The sequence below is a fragment of the Danio aesculapii genome, chromosome 5, assembly GCF_903798145.1.
Source record: "Danio aesculapii chromosome 5, fDanAes4.1, whole genome shotgun sequence".
NCBI lineage: Eukaryota > Metazoa > Chordata > Actinopteri > Cypriniformes > Danionidae > Danio > Danio aesculapii.
Window position 1 is genome coordinate 57,016,362 of NC_079439.1, and position 15,433 is coordinate 57,031,794.

Sequence of the window (15,433 nt, forward strand, 5' to 3'; positions counted from 1 at the left end):
CTCTAGCTTGCAAATTATGTAATTAGTTGTTTTTTTTTTTTTTTTTTTTTTTTTTTAACTTGTAACCGCGCGTACTGTATCAGGTTAACTCTTTATTCTCATATCGCGTGTAAAACCACGTTGAAAACGCGACACGTGCCGCATTGTTTATGGATCGTCAGCTGTTCCTACACACATGCAACAGTCAAGTTTAAAAATAGTTCAGCTCAGGTTCGAGGTGAGGTGTCTAAAATGCACCCTGCAAGCTGAACTGGCGCTCTAGGTGTGTATGTCGTGTTCTCTGCGGAGGAGGGTAATGTGTGTGTGCAGGACCGGAGCAAGCTGAACTGCCGGAAGGGGGGGGGGGGGGGGTATTCGTGGATAAAACTGAGGATGTGGGTGATGAGGGAGGTGTCGACGCAACAAATAAATCGCTGAACGATTCATATGGGAGTCGCTGGAATAATTGGGTAAAAATAAATGCAGATTATAAGACCATGAAAGTGTTTTTTGACCTTGCATGCATATTAGACTGTTGTTGGTGACCCTTACAACCAAAATATGACCTATTTCATGTATAATATGGGCTCTTTAAACAAACATTGTTATTGTATCCATTTTGAAGAAAAGGGCATGTTTTACTGTAGCTTTCAGAACTAGGGCGCTGCCATCTTGTAATATCGCTGTGTCTGATTTCACTGGATTGGTTCCGTTCCCGAGGTGAACAGATACCATGGAAGTAATCAACGACTATAGAATACACTCATAGTTTTGAATGGGGGGAAAAGTGTAACGGTCAATAAGGTGAATGAAGCCCCACCTACTAGTACAGGAGCCAATCATCGATTGCCATAGACTGACGTTTCTGCGAGGGAGAAGCTTGAACCAGACTGTGTGGGTTACGACTAGGACCAGACAGAATCTGTGGACGTTTTTGCTATTTCTGCACAGACTTGTAAAAAAAAAAAAAACCTGTGGATTTTTCTGAAACGATTTTGAAAGTATCGTAACAAAAAAAAATTATTTATGAAATAAAAATAATGCATTTTGAACTATAATTTAATGCTTACAATGCAAATCCAATTACTAAATCGATGTCTTGACATTCTGAATGAAGGATTTAAAAAACCTGCAATGTGAAAAACGTGTCGATCTTAGTTTGGTTTGAACACAAACAGATGTAGTAGTAGTTAGAAGTAAAAGTACCCACCCCATTAAGTAAGGTACTGGACCTTGTTGAAGCCCAACTCCCCAAGAACCCCCTTTTGTTCTAACCAACACCTGAAATTTATATTCTAGAAACGGCTTCTATTTCTTGAAGCTGAACAACAGAAAACTGAGGTACACCTTATGTGCTTTATTCAGTGTTAAATGCTAATAATGTTAGTTTCAATGCCATTTTACCTGACATTTATTGCTATACTACTAAAAGCAGCAGCAGATAGTTCACCCCAGATCTTGAAAATAAAATAAACTTTTTTAAATCGAACTTTAGAGCTGTGACTCAGTACAAACCAACAAATATCAGTGATTCAGCATGTACATTCAATAATGTTAAATAGGTTTAAAATGTATTAATGTTAACATTATAAACATTACCATTTTGTTGGGGTGCAGTGAGTGCACTATTCTGTGCTTCCGAATGGCTGTATTTGAATGTTTCTGTCATGTTTTGTCAGGTGCAAACAACCAATGTGATCAGCCCCTTACAATGTAAACTCTGCAATTAAACTCTGAATCTGCAGAGGTTACATTTTGGTCGTGGACACATACTTTGAGAGCCTTTCTGACTGAATGAATAAAATATGCTGTTTTCCACCTGTTTTCGCTGTTTTATAATGGGCTAAGCTGGCATTGGGCGTGTTAAAGGGACCAAAACAAAGACAGATGTTCCGGCACGTAACTCACATTTTCAAAGCAGAATATCTGACTTCAGCATTGTTTTTCAGATAAACAAGAATGTTCACAGCATGTTTCTTAAGTATCTGCCAACATATTATTGATTTTTCATGCTTTAGAAGAGTCAAAAGTTTATATACAGCTCCTTTAATATTGTACGTTTTACGGGAAGTAAATATGTATATTATCACTAGGAACAGAGCACATTTGCTCTGATAGTTTGTCATCTTTCAGTCTGTCCCATCATATATAATGAATGCATTTACTCAAATGGTAAATGACAAAGTCTAGCCCACTTATGCTTCTTTATCCTGAACAGATGGAGCCTTAAAGACATGCAAAATAATAGGTGGAGAGTATGTGTCTCAGCCATGAAAAATAATGCTTACTTAAGATTATTTGTTGCTGATCACAAAAAGTTCCAGTCTTGTCTTCGACTTTGTCTTTGTTTTCATGCTCAGAAATATTACTTTCCATGTCAGCATTTAATAAGTGATATCTCCGCTGCATAAATTACATAAGTGCAATGGATACAGTTTTTATTGAAGTAGAAAATAAGATGCACATTATTCATGACTCTGGTGTCTTTTCTGTGCCTACAAGGGGTGTAAAGCAGAAATAAACACTTTCCATATATAAAACATACATTGTATGGTACTGGTGAATAGCTTTTTGATCTAACATGCAAGTACTCTGGACAAGCTATTCCCACAGTCTAAAGTATTTGAAGAAAATCATTTTAACCTAACATGCCTTGGTGGATTTAACTTTTGCATTATTTGTTGGGGAAAAAAAGTTCTTTATGTTCCCCATTTTATTATTTAGCATCTCTCTGGTGAATCTGCCAGAAAGTACAGGAGCAGCCAGATTTTGTCAGGCAGAAAAATGCTTCAAGCAAATGACTTTGAAACTCATGCAAAGGTGCACAGCAGCAGCTCTGATGGCTCAATCAGATTTTATATCAAAGTAGCACACAGATGCGTTGCATAATTGCAGTAGTCATTGCTACACACTCTGAGACAAACATATTAAGAGGTGTAAGAAGAGTTTAAGATATATGTTGCAGTGCCATACTGCTTGTTTTGCATTGTTACACTCACTTCTGTAAACAAAGTAAATTATTAAAGGGATAGTTTACTCAGAAGAAAAATTTCCACATGCATGCGATTCCAAACCCAGTTGACCATCACTGAAAGATAACCCCAAATAGCTATTCCAGTCTGTTGTCTGGGCTAAAGGCACAATAACAGAATAAAAGGCTGGTTGACACAGTTTGCTCACATGACTGTGTTATGCTGTGGTCACAGTGTAGAGTGTGAGCATGCGATATTCTGTCATATGGTGCTGCGAAAAGGGGCGGGATTGAACAAGATGATTATACATTAAAAAAAGTGTCAGATTGCTACATATTTTAAATTTATATACAGAAAGGATTTGTTTTGATCTTCGATTGTTCTTACGCAATCACATTATGTGATTTCGCAGGTCAGAGTTCACAAAGCTTGAACTTTGCAATGCTACAACATGCGAAACTTTTTGCACAAGCTTGCATCTTCGCACTGCCACATTCACATGCATATGAATGGACTTCTTGGTGGCAAAAATAAGTGTGACCGTGGCTTTTCGTTTAAAAAAAAAAAAACACAAATTAAGATCTACCAGTCTGGAAAGATTATAAAGACAATTGTATAGCTTTGGGAATTTTATAGCTTTTGGGAAACCATGGAACAGTGAAGAACTTTCGCAAGAGTGGCCAACCAAACCAAAACTACCCCAAGAGTGCAGCAAATGCGCCACAACAACATCTAGAGAACTGCAGGTCTCACTTGCCTCTCAGTTAAAGTGAGTGTTCATGACTCCAACATAAGATAGAGACTGGGCAAAAATGTTCCAAGACAAAAACCACTGCTGACCAAAAATAACACAAACGTTTATCTCAGGTGAGTGACAAAACATCTTGATTACCCTCAAGACTTTTAGAAAAATATTCTGTAGACTGAGACAAAATTTTGGAAGGTGTCCCATTATATGTGTTGTAAAAAATACCGCATTTCAGAACAAGGACATCATCCAATAGTAAAATGTAGTGGTGGTAGTGTGATGGTCTGGGGCTGCTTTGCTGCTTCAAGACCTGGAAGACTTACTGTGGGAAATAGATCCGTGAATTCTGCTGTGTGCCAAAATAACCTGAAGGTGAATGTCCGGCCTCTGTTAGTGACCTCAAGCTTAAGCAAACTTACACCAGCAAGTCCACTTCTGAATGGCTGGAGAAAATCAAAATGAAGACTTTGGAATGGCCTAGTCAAAGTCCTGACCTGAATACAATTAAGATGCTGTGGACAAGGAAGTTCATGTTTGAAAAACCCTCCAATGTGGCTAAGTTACAACAGTTCAGCATGGATGAGGCGGCCAAATTCCTTCACAGCATTGTGACAGACTTGAAAATGTGTGAGATGCTGCTAAGGGTTATTAGGTTTAGGGCCACACAGTGCTATGTACCTGCAGTTTTGTTTTCCCATAAAACTGCATGATGTGTTTACTTGTGTTATATCTGAGTAATATTTAAATTTGTATGATGATCAGAAAATGTGAAAGTTTAACAAAACCATAAAATTAGTAAGGGGTATCAGTAAGGGTGTATATTTTTGTGCCTTTAAACTGCACTTTAAGCTGTATAATAGTATCTTGAAAAATAAGTAGAAAAATATGATGTACTGTCATCGTAGCAAAGACAAAATAAATGATTAAACATTGTTACAAAAACTGTATTTTTAAAAAAGCAGGTAAAAAAAGATCTCCTAATTAAGCTGTAATTGGATTTTTTTTTATTTAAAACATGGGAGGAGATAATCAAACCACTTTAAAAGGACATGATAAAAAACACTGGAGAAGTTTCTACAAAGCTGTTGTTTTTTTACACGTCTTCTAATGCTTGAATATTCAACATGTTTACAACTGGTGAAAAAAAAAAACAACATCTAATAGACGCTGCCTGTTGAATGGGTCTGGGAGCTTCGTTCTCAAAGGACACCTTGTTGTTTTTCACATTGTCTGATTTCCGCATCTATAGGGACGCACATCTTGAAGAGTATTTCCTCTAGAGGGACACACAAATGAGAGGAGACGGTAGATGACAGTGCAGACAGGAATTGAAGGGAAAGTGTTTGCACAAAGAGAGCCTTTGCTGCACACTCCACTGAGTCGCCAAACAAGAACAAAGGAGAAGCAAGCCACATGTGAAAGATGACGAGTTTGTTCTCCCTCTCTCTCTCTTTTCCTTTCTCCCCAAAGGTAAATATTGGTTTACCATGGCAGGTAGGTGGAAAAGCAGAACCAAAGTTTTATATAGATCATGTCTAGACCCATTAATTAGCGTGGAATTTCATCTAACAGCATGAAGCCTTTTTATTAGATCCTGCTCCTCTCAGCTATAATGATGACTGTGTTTGGATTGTGAGGCTGTTACAGTACATACGTTTGTATTTTTAGATCACACTATGCGGTTCATACTTATGAAAGTGGTAACCTTATTAAATGTGTTTCTGTAGTTTCTACAAATCTTAAAAGCAAGATTGTGAGATATGGCCAAAAACGATCATGATACCATTTATTATATAATATATCATATAATATTATCATATAATAATTGAATGTGTGTAATGAACAACCATATAAGTCCAAAAAAAAAATTTAATGAGATGATCATGTGACATTATTTTTATGTGTGAACTTTGTATACAGAAACATTTGAGGATATTTTTGCATGACCAAGCATCTGCATTTTAAACATCAAAATAGCTTCACTCAGAAAAACCATTCATGTCCACTAAGAATAGAGATGCCGTTTGCTGTCATGTCGGCTTCGGACATTAAAAGGCAAATCCTTAGCAAATAAAGGAGAGCCAACATAAACAAATGGAAGTATAGAGTAAAGTAGACTTTTAGGGATGCTGAGAAACCACATTTAAATCGAAAAGGAGAACAAAAACCAGGGAAAAGTCCACAAAAAGAGGTAAGTGGAAGAACCGCTTATGTGATGTGCTCTCTCTCTCTCTCTCTCTCTCTCTCTCTCTCTCTCTCTCTCTCTCTCTCTCTCTCTCTCTCTCAATGTGCAGAGGAGCTCTAAACAGCACAAAAACAGTTAACCTATCAAAATAAACCACACACCATATATAATTAATCTGTATCAATGCACATTTCCTACCAGTCTTGTGTAAACTACAACAAGCAGAGTTTCTTTGTTTATTTATATTGTGAGATAGCAGAGCACGAGAACAGTCTGAAGTTGTATATACACAGGTGCCAGCTTTCCTAAATAAATGACAATATTTAGCTATGATACATGTCTGCATTTAAGCATTCATTGTTGTATTTATTTATTGTTTGTTTGTTAATAATTGCCTGTACTGTAAGAGGGTCTATGTTTTGTACATTGCTCATACTGTTATAAGGGCCCATCTATTTTTCCTATGACGGAACTAAATGCATGTAAGCCTTTTAGCACATGTGAAAAGAAATATTTTTATTCATTAAGATTTATTTTAATTTGTATCTGACTCCAATTTATAATAATTTTAGATTTAGATTCATCTAATTAAAGCTGATTACCTTATAGGTTGTGATTAGGTCTAATTTAGGTTGGTTAACCTAATAAATCCTTATTCTCAATTAATGGTTCATCGTTTACCCGAAGTCGCTTAGAGTCAGTATGCTGGCCAGTTTCATCTGCTCACGGACACATCCTCGCCAGTTCTGATTCTTAGCAGATAAGCTTATTTTCTTTAAGTAATAATAGGCCGCCCCATGCTTGCACATACTTAAAGTTTGATTTAGCTTAGTCAAAGAATATAACTGGAAGCTAATTTCCTTTAAGCAACAATAGGCCGCCCCATGCTTGCACATACTTAAAGAAAGTTTGATTTAGTCCCTAGATTATATCATACTAAGTCAGTGATTGTCAGAAATCACCAGGTCTCTAATGCTGTGCCCATGCTCCATCCATTGAGCCTGAATGTATGACTAATCCTGGTCGTAGGCTGCGGAAACTTCAGCCTAAACAATCTACTAGATTTAAAAGATTTCAGGAGATATTAGAGTTAAACAAGAATTTTACATTAATTTGTCAGGCAAAGATTTTCCATTCCAATTCACATAACTAAACAAAATAAGCCAATCAAGATTGTACAACATCAATTATTCGAAGATACATTTAAGTTAGAGATTAATACCTGACCGTGTAGAAATACATTGCAGCAAATGAGTCCTGATGCAGAGCTCAGAGACTCACAAACTGCAATGGGGTATCCTGCCTACAGAATCCCACAGACACTTCTGCACCCTTTGCCTAAATACTCAAATCATCATAAATTCAAGACAATAAAAGCTTCACCAAGACCCTTGCCTGGTCATGAGTTGATGTAAAGACCATTTACCTTGGAGTGGAGCATCTGGCAAAGATCTTATCAAAGTCAAAACCCAAATTAACTGATATAAGGGAGATTGTAAAATATTACAGTGAATTTAGGACCACTTTACCAATCACACAGAGACATTTAAAATGACACCAAACATGAATATAAAGCCACAAGATACACCATATTAAAACTTAGACATTCTGTGTGGAATGTGAGTGAGCTGCTCTGGTGGAGAAGGTAAAGTCCAGGGCAAAGAGGGGGGGGGGGCTCAGGATGCATGATCGAGACAACCCGAACAACTGGTTTTCTGGCTGATCTTCTTCTCAGATTAGAAAGTTTATTGTTTTAGTGCTTGACCATTCTCGTGGTCTTGTTTCGTGTGGAGCTCCATAACCATTTTCAGGGTTTAATATTATGGAGAGATATAGCCATCCTTACACTGTATTTTCTATTTTTAAATATTAATAACAATAATAATAATAATAATTATTATTATTATTATAATCATTATTATTATAAATTTGAAAGAAATGCTTAATATTAACTTGAAGTTTCTGTTACTGTATTAAAACTAAGATAAACAAATCAGATCTTTGGTGGTTTAAAGTGATATGATGATTTTGAGTTATACTGTTATTCAAAACTAACTGGACATATACCATTCTTCCACATTTGAGAAATATAAATCAGACAAACTTTAAATTTTTAATACTGACATTTAAACATGTTATCTCCTTAGAATGAAGAAGCTTTTATTGTCCATCTTGAAGTAAAAAGTAAAAATACATGTTCACAATCCAAATTAAAAAAATCTTATTACTCAAAATTTGAAAATATGGACATATGGTTTTTCATCTCAAGGCGTCAATTGTCACGATAATTGTCAATATTTTTTTAATTATATTTTTTATTATTCTTGGCTGATTTTTTCTCTGAGAGAAAGTTGTCCACAGAAACTACACAGATAATAATTAATAATTGATGTAGGAATTAAGTAATTGAAATAAAAACATTTAATTTAAACACAAATTAAATGGGATTAAACAAATCAAAACACAACAAAAAAGATTAAAAAAAAACAACACAAATTGACATCTACCAGTCTGGAAAGGGTTATAAAGGCAATTCTAAAGCTTTTGGACTGCAACGAACAACACAGAGTCCTTATAAATGGCAAAAACATGGAACAGTGAAGAACCTTCGCAGGAGTGGCCAACCGAACCAAAACTATCCCAAGAGTGCAGCAAAAGACCCCAAAATAATATCTAAAAATCTACAGGCCTCAGTTCAAGTGAGCATGTTCATGACTCCACCATAAGAAAGAGACTAGGCAAAAATTGTTATTTTACCAAAATAAAATATGATCATGCTTTGATTTTTTTTTTTATTTAATACAATAAGGTTTAACTTTGCTTAGACAAAAGTCTTGTCACCTAATACAATGTACAGTAAAGAATTAAAAAGTTATTGTTCGGTGGAAAAATTATTAATATTTTGTATGACTCCTATGAGACAACCGCATCCTTACATCTCTGCAATGACTCAAATATCTTATTAATAAAGTCATCTGGAATGGCACAGAAAGCGTTCTTGCAGGACTCCCAGAGTTCATCAAGATTCTTTGGATTCATCTTCAATGCCTCCATCTTACCTCAGATATGCAGGGCTGGCCAACCCTGAAGCACCTTGACCTTTTTTGCTTTCAGGAACTTTGATGTGGAGGCTGAAGTATGAGGAGCGCTATCCTGCTGAAGAATTTGCCCTCTCCTGTGGTTTGTAATGTAATGGGCAGCAAAAATGTCTTGATACCTCAGGCTGTCGATGTTGCCATCCACTCTGCAGATCTCTCTCACACCCCATACTGAATGTAACCCCAAACCATGATTTGTCCTTCACCAAACCTGACTGACTACTGTGATAATCTTGGCTTCATGTGGGGTTCCAGTAGGTCTTTTGAAATATTTGTGATGATTGGGATGCAGTTCAACAGATAATTCATCGGAAAAATCTACCTTCTGCCACTTTTCCAAATGATCAGCAATAGAAGTCAAGTTATTATTTGTTGCTCTTACAACTGGAATCAATAACAATACTTTTGTCAGGAAGTATAAATGTAAATGTGAAATACAAGTACACACAATCACAACAGCTTAATGGACAAATTGTACAATAAAGAAATAAATATCTACAATTCTACCACAGTACATGATTTGTCTGTTATTCTCATGGGGTTTTTTTCTTTCTTTTAATCAAAACTCCTATTGTTTCATTGAGAAAACTGATGTTGTGATAATGTATATAATTTTAGACAATCTGTCAAAGAACATACCAATATATGTGCATATGTAGTTAAGCCATGATTACTAGTAAGGAGTTAACAACAACAATTGCAACGTGCACACAGGAACCAGTTCTGATAAATCAATTTCATTCTGCTTCTATATTTATTGTGATCACAGAGAGGTGCTATTTGTCACCAATTGCAGGAATTACACTGGTTCGGCGGGGATACATTCACACAGGCACTTTATTAATTCACTAAGAAGTCTTTTGTACATTTTTCATTAAATGACTACAAAGCAGCAACCGTGGAGATGAAAGAAAGCTTAATATGACAGAACTTAAAACATGCACATTAGGTCTCTGAAGTGACTCTGAGCATAGTTCAATAACATTTGGGACTTTAAAATATTGTAGAGGACCCTCGCATGCAGGCTTTTGAACAAAAAAAATAAAACTGCAAATTACTCTGAAGGGCATGATTAAATGATAGAAACATGAGGCAACCCAAAGCCCGACGGCTCCAGTGTGGTTATATCTTTTGATGTCCAGCAGAGAGATTTGAAAAACAAACTTGCATAATAACCTGTGTTGCTTCAGTTCAATTTAAGCAAGTTCAAATGTTTTGCAAGACTTATTTAATTAAATCCGTTGACATTTAATTTATTTCTTGCATCATGCATAAATCTATAAGTATGAGCTATTCATTTCTTTACATAGTTGCATTTGTTCTGATCTACACTACCCGACAAAAGTCTAAGTTTTAGGAACAACAAATAAAATCGTGCCTTCAAGTTGATTATTTGGTAAAGTGGCTTTTATGAAAGGCAAAGGCCTCTAGATTACGCTAATTTAACCAAAATAAAATATGATCATGCCTTGGTTTTAATTATTGAATTAGGACAGTAAGGTCTGACTTTGCTTAGACTTCTTGTCACTTAACAGAAATAGTGTACAGTATAGAATACAAAGTCATGGTGCAGTATAAAAAGAATTAATATCGTGTTCGACTCCTATGAGCTTGGACGACTGCATCCATACATCGCTGCATTGATTCAAATAACTTATGAATAAAGTCATCTGGAATGGCAAAGAAAGTGTTCTTGCAGGACTCCCAGAGTTCATTAAGATTCCTTGGATTCATCTTCAATGTCTCCTCCTCCATCTTAACCCAGACATGCTCAATAATGTTCATGTCTGGTGACTGGGCTGGCCAATCTTGGAGCACCTTGATCTTCTTTGCTTTCAGGATTTTTGATGTTGAGGCTGAAGTATGAGGAGCGCTATCCTGCTGAAGAATTTGCCCTCTCCTGTGGTTTGTAATGTAATGGGCAGCACAAATGTCTTGATACCTCAGGCTATTGATGTTGCCATCCACTCTGCAGATCTCTTGCACACCTTCATACTCAATGTAACCCCAAACCATGATTTGTCCTTCACCAAACTTGACTGATTTCTGTGAGAATCTTGGGTCCATGCGCGTTCCAATAGGTCTTCTGCAGTATTTGTGATGATTGGGATGCAGTTCAACAGATGATTCATTGGAAAAAAAATCTGCCTTCTGCCAGTTTTCCAAATGATCAACTAGAAGTCAAGTTGTTATTTGTTGCTCTTTCAACTGGGATCAACAACAAGACTTTTGTCAGTAAGTGTCTATAGATATCTGAATAGCTCAAGACATGATCATGGCTGCTTTCATTCAATTATTTAGTTTGGTTAGAAGTACCAGAGTTTGCTTTTTGGTGTGGTTCAGTCCATACATTACATTTTTGGTACAGGTATGAAAGCAATTGTTGCACCAAAAGCGGACCAAACAAGCGCCTGAAGAGGTGGTATTGGTACGCTTTCAAATGAACTCTGGAGCAGTTCGTTTTTGGTGAGAACGTGAACCAACTTTGAACAAATCCCAAAACAAAAAAAGTACTTTGCTTTTTTGGACTAAACCAACTGCTGTAGTCAAATGCAACCTGTATTCTGTATTCTGGTTCATAGTTGACTTAACGACAAATGTGAAGCCTAAAAGTGGAGCCTCCGTGCTACTATATTAGTATTTGTACTTACAATATGTTGTAAGATTGTAAATATGTTAGTTGCTTGGTATTTAACTTAACACAGAGATGCAAGAATAACATTTAAAAATACAAAAATATATCTTGACCACTGTTTTAACTTTCCAGGTAACTGGACTTACTGTAAACACAACTTCTCAAAGCACCTTTTTGTCCCTGGACCACTGTCTTTATTTTCTGAAATTTAGATTTTTATATAATCTGAAAGTATATATATACACACACATACACTATGGACAATTTAGCCTACCCAATTCACCTGTACCACAAGTCTTTGGACTGTGGGGGAAACCGGAGCACCCGGAGGAAACCCACGCGAACGCAGGGAGAACATGCAAACTCCAACTGACCCAGCCAAAGCTCGAACCAGTGACCTTCTTGCTGTGAGACTACCTACTATATATATATATATATATATATATATATATATATATATATATATATATATATATATATATATTTTTTTTTTTTTTTTTTTTTTTTTTTTTTATTATTATTTTTTTTTTAAAATGTAGTTTATTTTTCAAAAATGCTAGGGCCCCATCCCAAGATGCCGAGCCGAGATACAACTATCTGAATATCTAAATATCTAGGTGAATATCTAAAAATAAAATCTTTTAAAGATGTCTAAATGAAGTGCATACTGTAGTATTGCACATTAATTTAAAAAAATGTATTATGCAATACGTTGTATTTATAAATGCTTTATGGTGGGAAAACTTACAAAACAGTTTCATTGAGCATGATCTACATGTCCAATCAACGCGTTTCAGATTTTCCCCTACTGTGATGTCACAAGCCAGGAGGTCATAATATTCAACTGTGCCAAGAGCAGTTAAAAATAATTATTAATAATGTGACTGTATTCATGATTTTATAATAACTAGTGTTCATTTAAACAATATAGACTTCAGTTTGTCAAAGATGTAGGCAGAAGTAAAAAAAATAATTCTATAGAACTAATGTTAATTTTTAAATTAGCAAATCATTGCATAATGATGACTCTGTAAATATCGAAGTATCTAGCAAACTTGTGCACACAAACACCTCAGAAGCTGCAAACAGACACCTCAGCAATCACTAACAGAACCCGTTAGACTGGAGGAAACCCTAAAGCTAAAATCAAATGTGTCGGTTTGTTGAAGAGCATATTGATCTTTTCAAAAAACTTTTCTTTGCTGCCTTCAGTATTTGTTTATGTTGGAGCGATGTTTGTCTGTTGGCAGTTCTGCTAAGTTTGGAGTAAGCTGGATACTGTGACAGCTTGTGGGATGTGCACTGGATCTACTGATACATTTTGACCTTTTACTTTCGCCAAGGACTCTGTGGCGATAACCATCTCTCAGAATATGAGAGGAAACTGAAAACATGATGTCTGATGCCTTGTTTATTTCAAGGTGTATGTGACTGAGATTTCTGTTTAAAATTCTAACTGTTTCATCCATATGGTTTAGGGCTGATAACCAGTGGGTTTACTGAAAGAAATAGTATTGCACCAATAAATTCCACTTTAGAGATTGCTCATCATATAATGTGAAAGTCATTGAATATAAATTTTGGCTTTGGTCTTGTGATACTAAGTACATTAGTTTTTAAAAATCAAATGCACAAACCTTTTATGTAGATCATTCTACATTAAAACTGCAAACATGCATTTTATTAGCATGTTTTATTGTTTTATAGTGTCAGTAGCTTGTTTAAAGGCAACGCGTTATGCACCTTTTTACAAGAGTACGTAATGATCTGTTCACACCAGACACTGATGAAGCGTTAGGCATGAGTGATTAACATGTTAACTCAATGCAAATATGCAAATAGACATACTATTTGTGCAAATGAGGCGGTGGAAATGACATGATTCATATGAATGACGTGTTCGAGTTCGAGAAAATCTGAACTTTAGCTGACATTCAGGCCGTGTTAACCAATCAGGAGATTGTTCTTGTAGGGGTGTGATTATGTGTATGGGCAAATACACAGGGGGAGGGCTCCCTCTGCTGGCGTGGTGTTACAGAACCCCCCCCTCTAGGAGCGACTCCTGGAGCTCGATGTGGAAGGGAGGTGTTCAGGGGGTGGGATGGAGGGCCAGGACCATAGAGGAGAGGCGGTCCAGGACCATGAAGCGAACGTGGTCCTGGTTAGTGGAGCCGAGGCGGTTCTGGGCCGTGAAGCAGAGGCGGGCCTAAGCCGTGGAGCAGAGGCGGGCCTGGGGCATGGAGCAGATGCAGGTCTGAGGCGTGGAGCAGAGGCGAGCCTGGGGCGTGGAGCAGAGGTATACCTGAAGCATGGAGCAGAGGTGTACCTGAAGCATGGAGCTGCGAAGGGCCTGGTGCGTGGAGCTGCAGAGGGCCTGGAGTGTGAAGCTGTGGAGGGCATGGAGTGTGAAGCTGCAGAGGGCTTGGAGCGTGGGGCTGCGGAGGGCCTGGAGTGTGAAGCTGCGGAGGGCCTGGAAAGTGGAGCTGCAGAGGGCCCGGAGAGTGGAGGTGCGGGGGGCCTGGAGAGTGGAGCTGCAGAGGGCCTGGAGAGTGGGGCTGCAGAGGGCCTGGAGCATGGAGCTGCGGAAGGCCTGATGAGTGGAGCTGAGATATGTCTGGAGGCTTTGGTTCAACATGCACTTGCCATGTATTCAACCCCAGTGGTTCAGGAAGCTTGGGTTCAGGAGACACGGGCAGTTCATTTAACTCCTGTTGGTCAGGAGGCTTGGGTTCAGGAGACACTGGCAGTTCCTTTAACTCCAGTGGGTCACAGGCTTGGGTTTAAGAGAAACTGGCAGTTCCTTTAACTCCAGTGGGTCAGGAGGCTTTGATTCAGAGGCCACTAGCAGTTTGTATAACCCCAGTGTAGCGGGGAGCTTTGGTTCAGGGGCCACTGGCAGTTCATACAAGCTCTGGAGATCAGGAGGCCTTGGTTCAAGAGTCACTGGCAGTTTGTATAACCCCAGTGAATCAGGGGACTTAGGTTCAAACAGTTTAGGCAGCTTTGGGAAGTCACATGGCTCTGGCAGCCATTCGTAGAACTCATGTGATAATTCTGGCCCTTTGTGAAACTCAGGTGATTGCTCTGGCCTTTCGTGGGACTCATGTGATGGCTCTGGCCTTTCGTGGGACTCAGGTGACTGCTCTGGCCTTTCGTGGGACTCAGGTGATTGCTCTGGCCTTTCGTGGGACTCAGGTGACTGCTCTGGCCTTTCATGGGACTCGGGTGACTGCTCTGGCCTTTCGTGGGACTCAGGTGACTGCACTGGCCTTTCATGGGACTCAGGTGACTGCTCTGGCCTTTCGTGGGACTCCGGTGACTGCTCTGGCCTTTCGTGGGACTCCGGTGACTGCTCTAGCCTTTCGTGGGACTCAAGTGGGTCTCGTACCCCTGGCCATTCGAGGATTTCAGAGGTGTCTGATGCCTGTCATTCGAGGAATTCAGAGGATACTAGTGCCCACCATTCAAGGGATACAAAAGTGTCTGGCGCCCACCATTCGAGGGATTCAGAGGATTCTAGCGTCTGCCATTTGAAGGATTCAGAGGTTTCTTGCACCGACCGATCAGAAAGTTCAGACTCTGGCGGCGACTCTGGCAGCTCTGGCGGTGACTCTGGCAGCGACTGAGGATATGGCAGCTCTGGCAAAGACTGAGAATATGGCAGCTCTGGCAGTGACTAAGGATATGGCAGTTCTGGTGTCAACAGCTCTGGTGGTGGCAGCAGTGTTGGCAACTCAGGTTGTGGCGGCCATTCTGGTGGCTCAGGTGATAAAATGGTCGTGCCCAACTGAGTCTGGTTTCTCTCAAGGTTTTTTT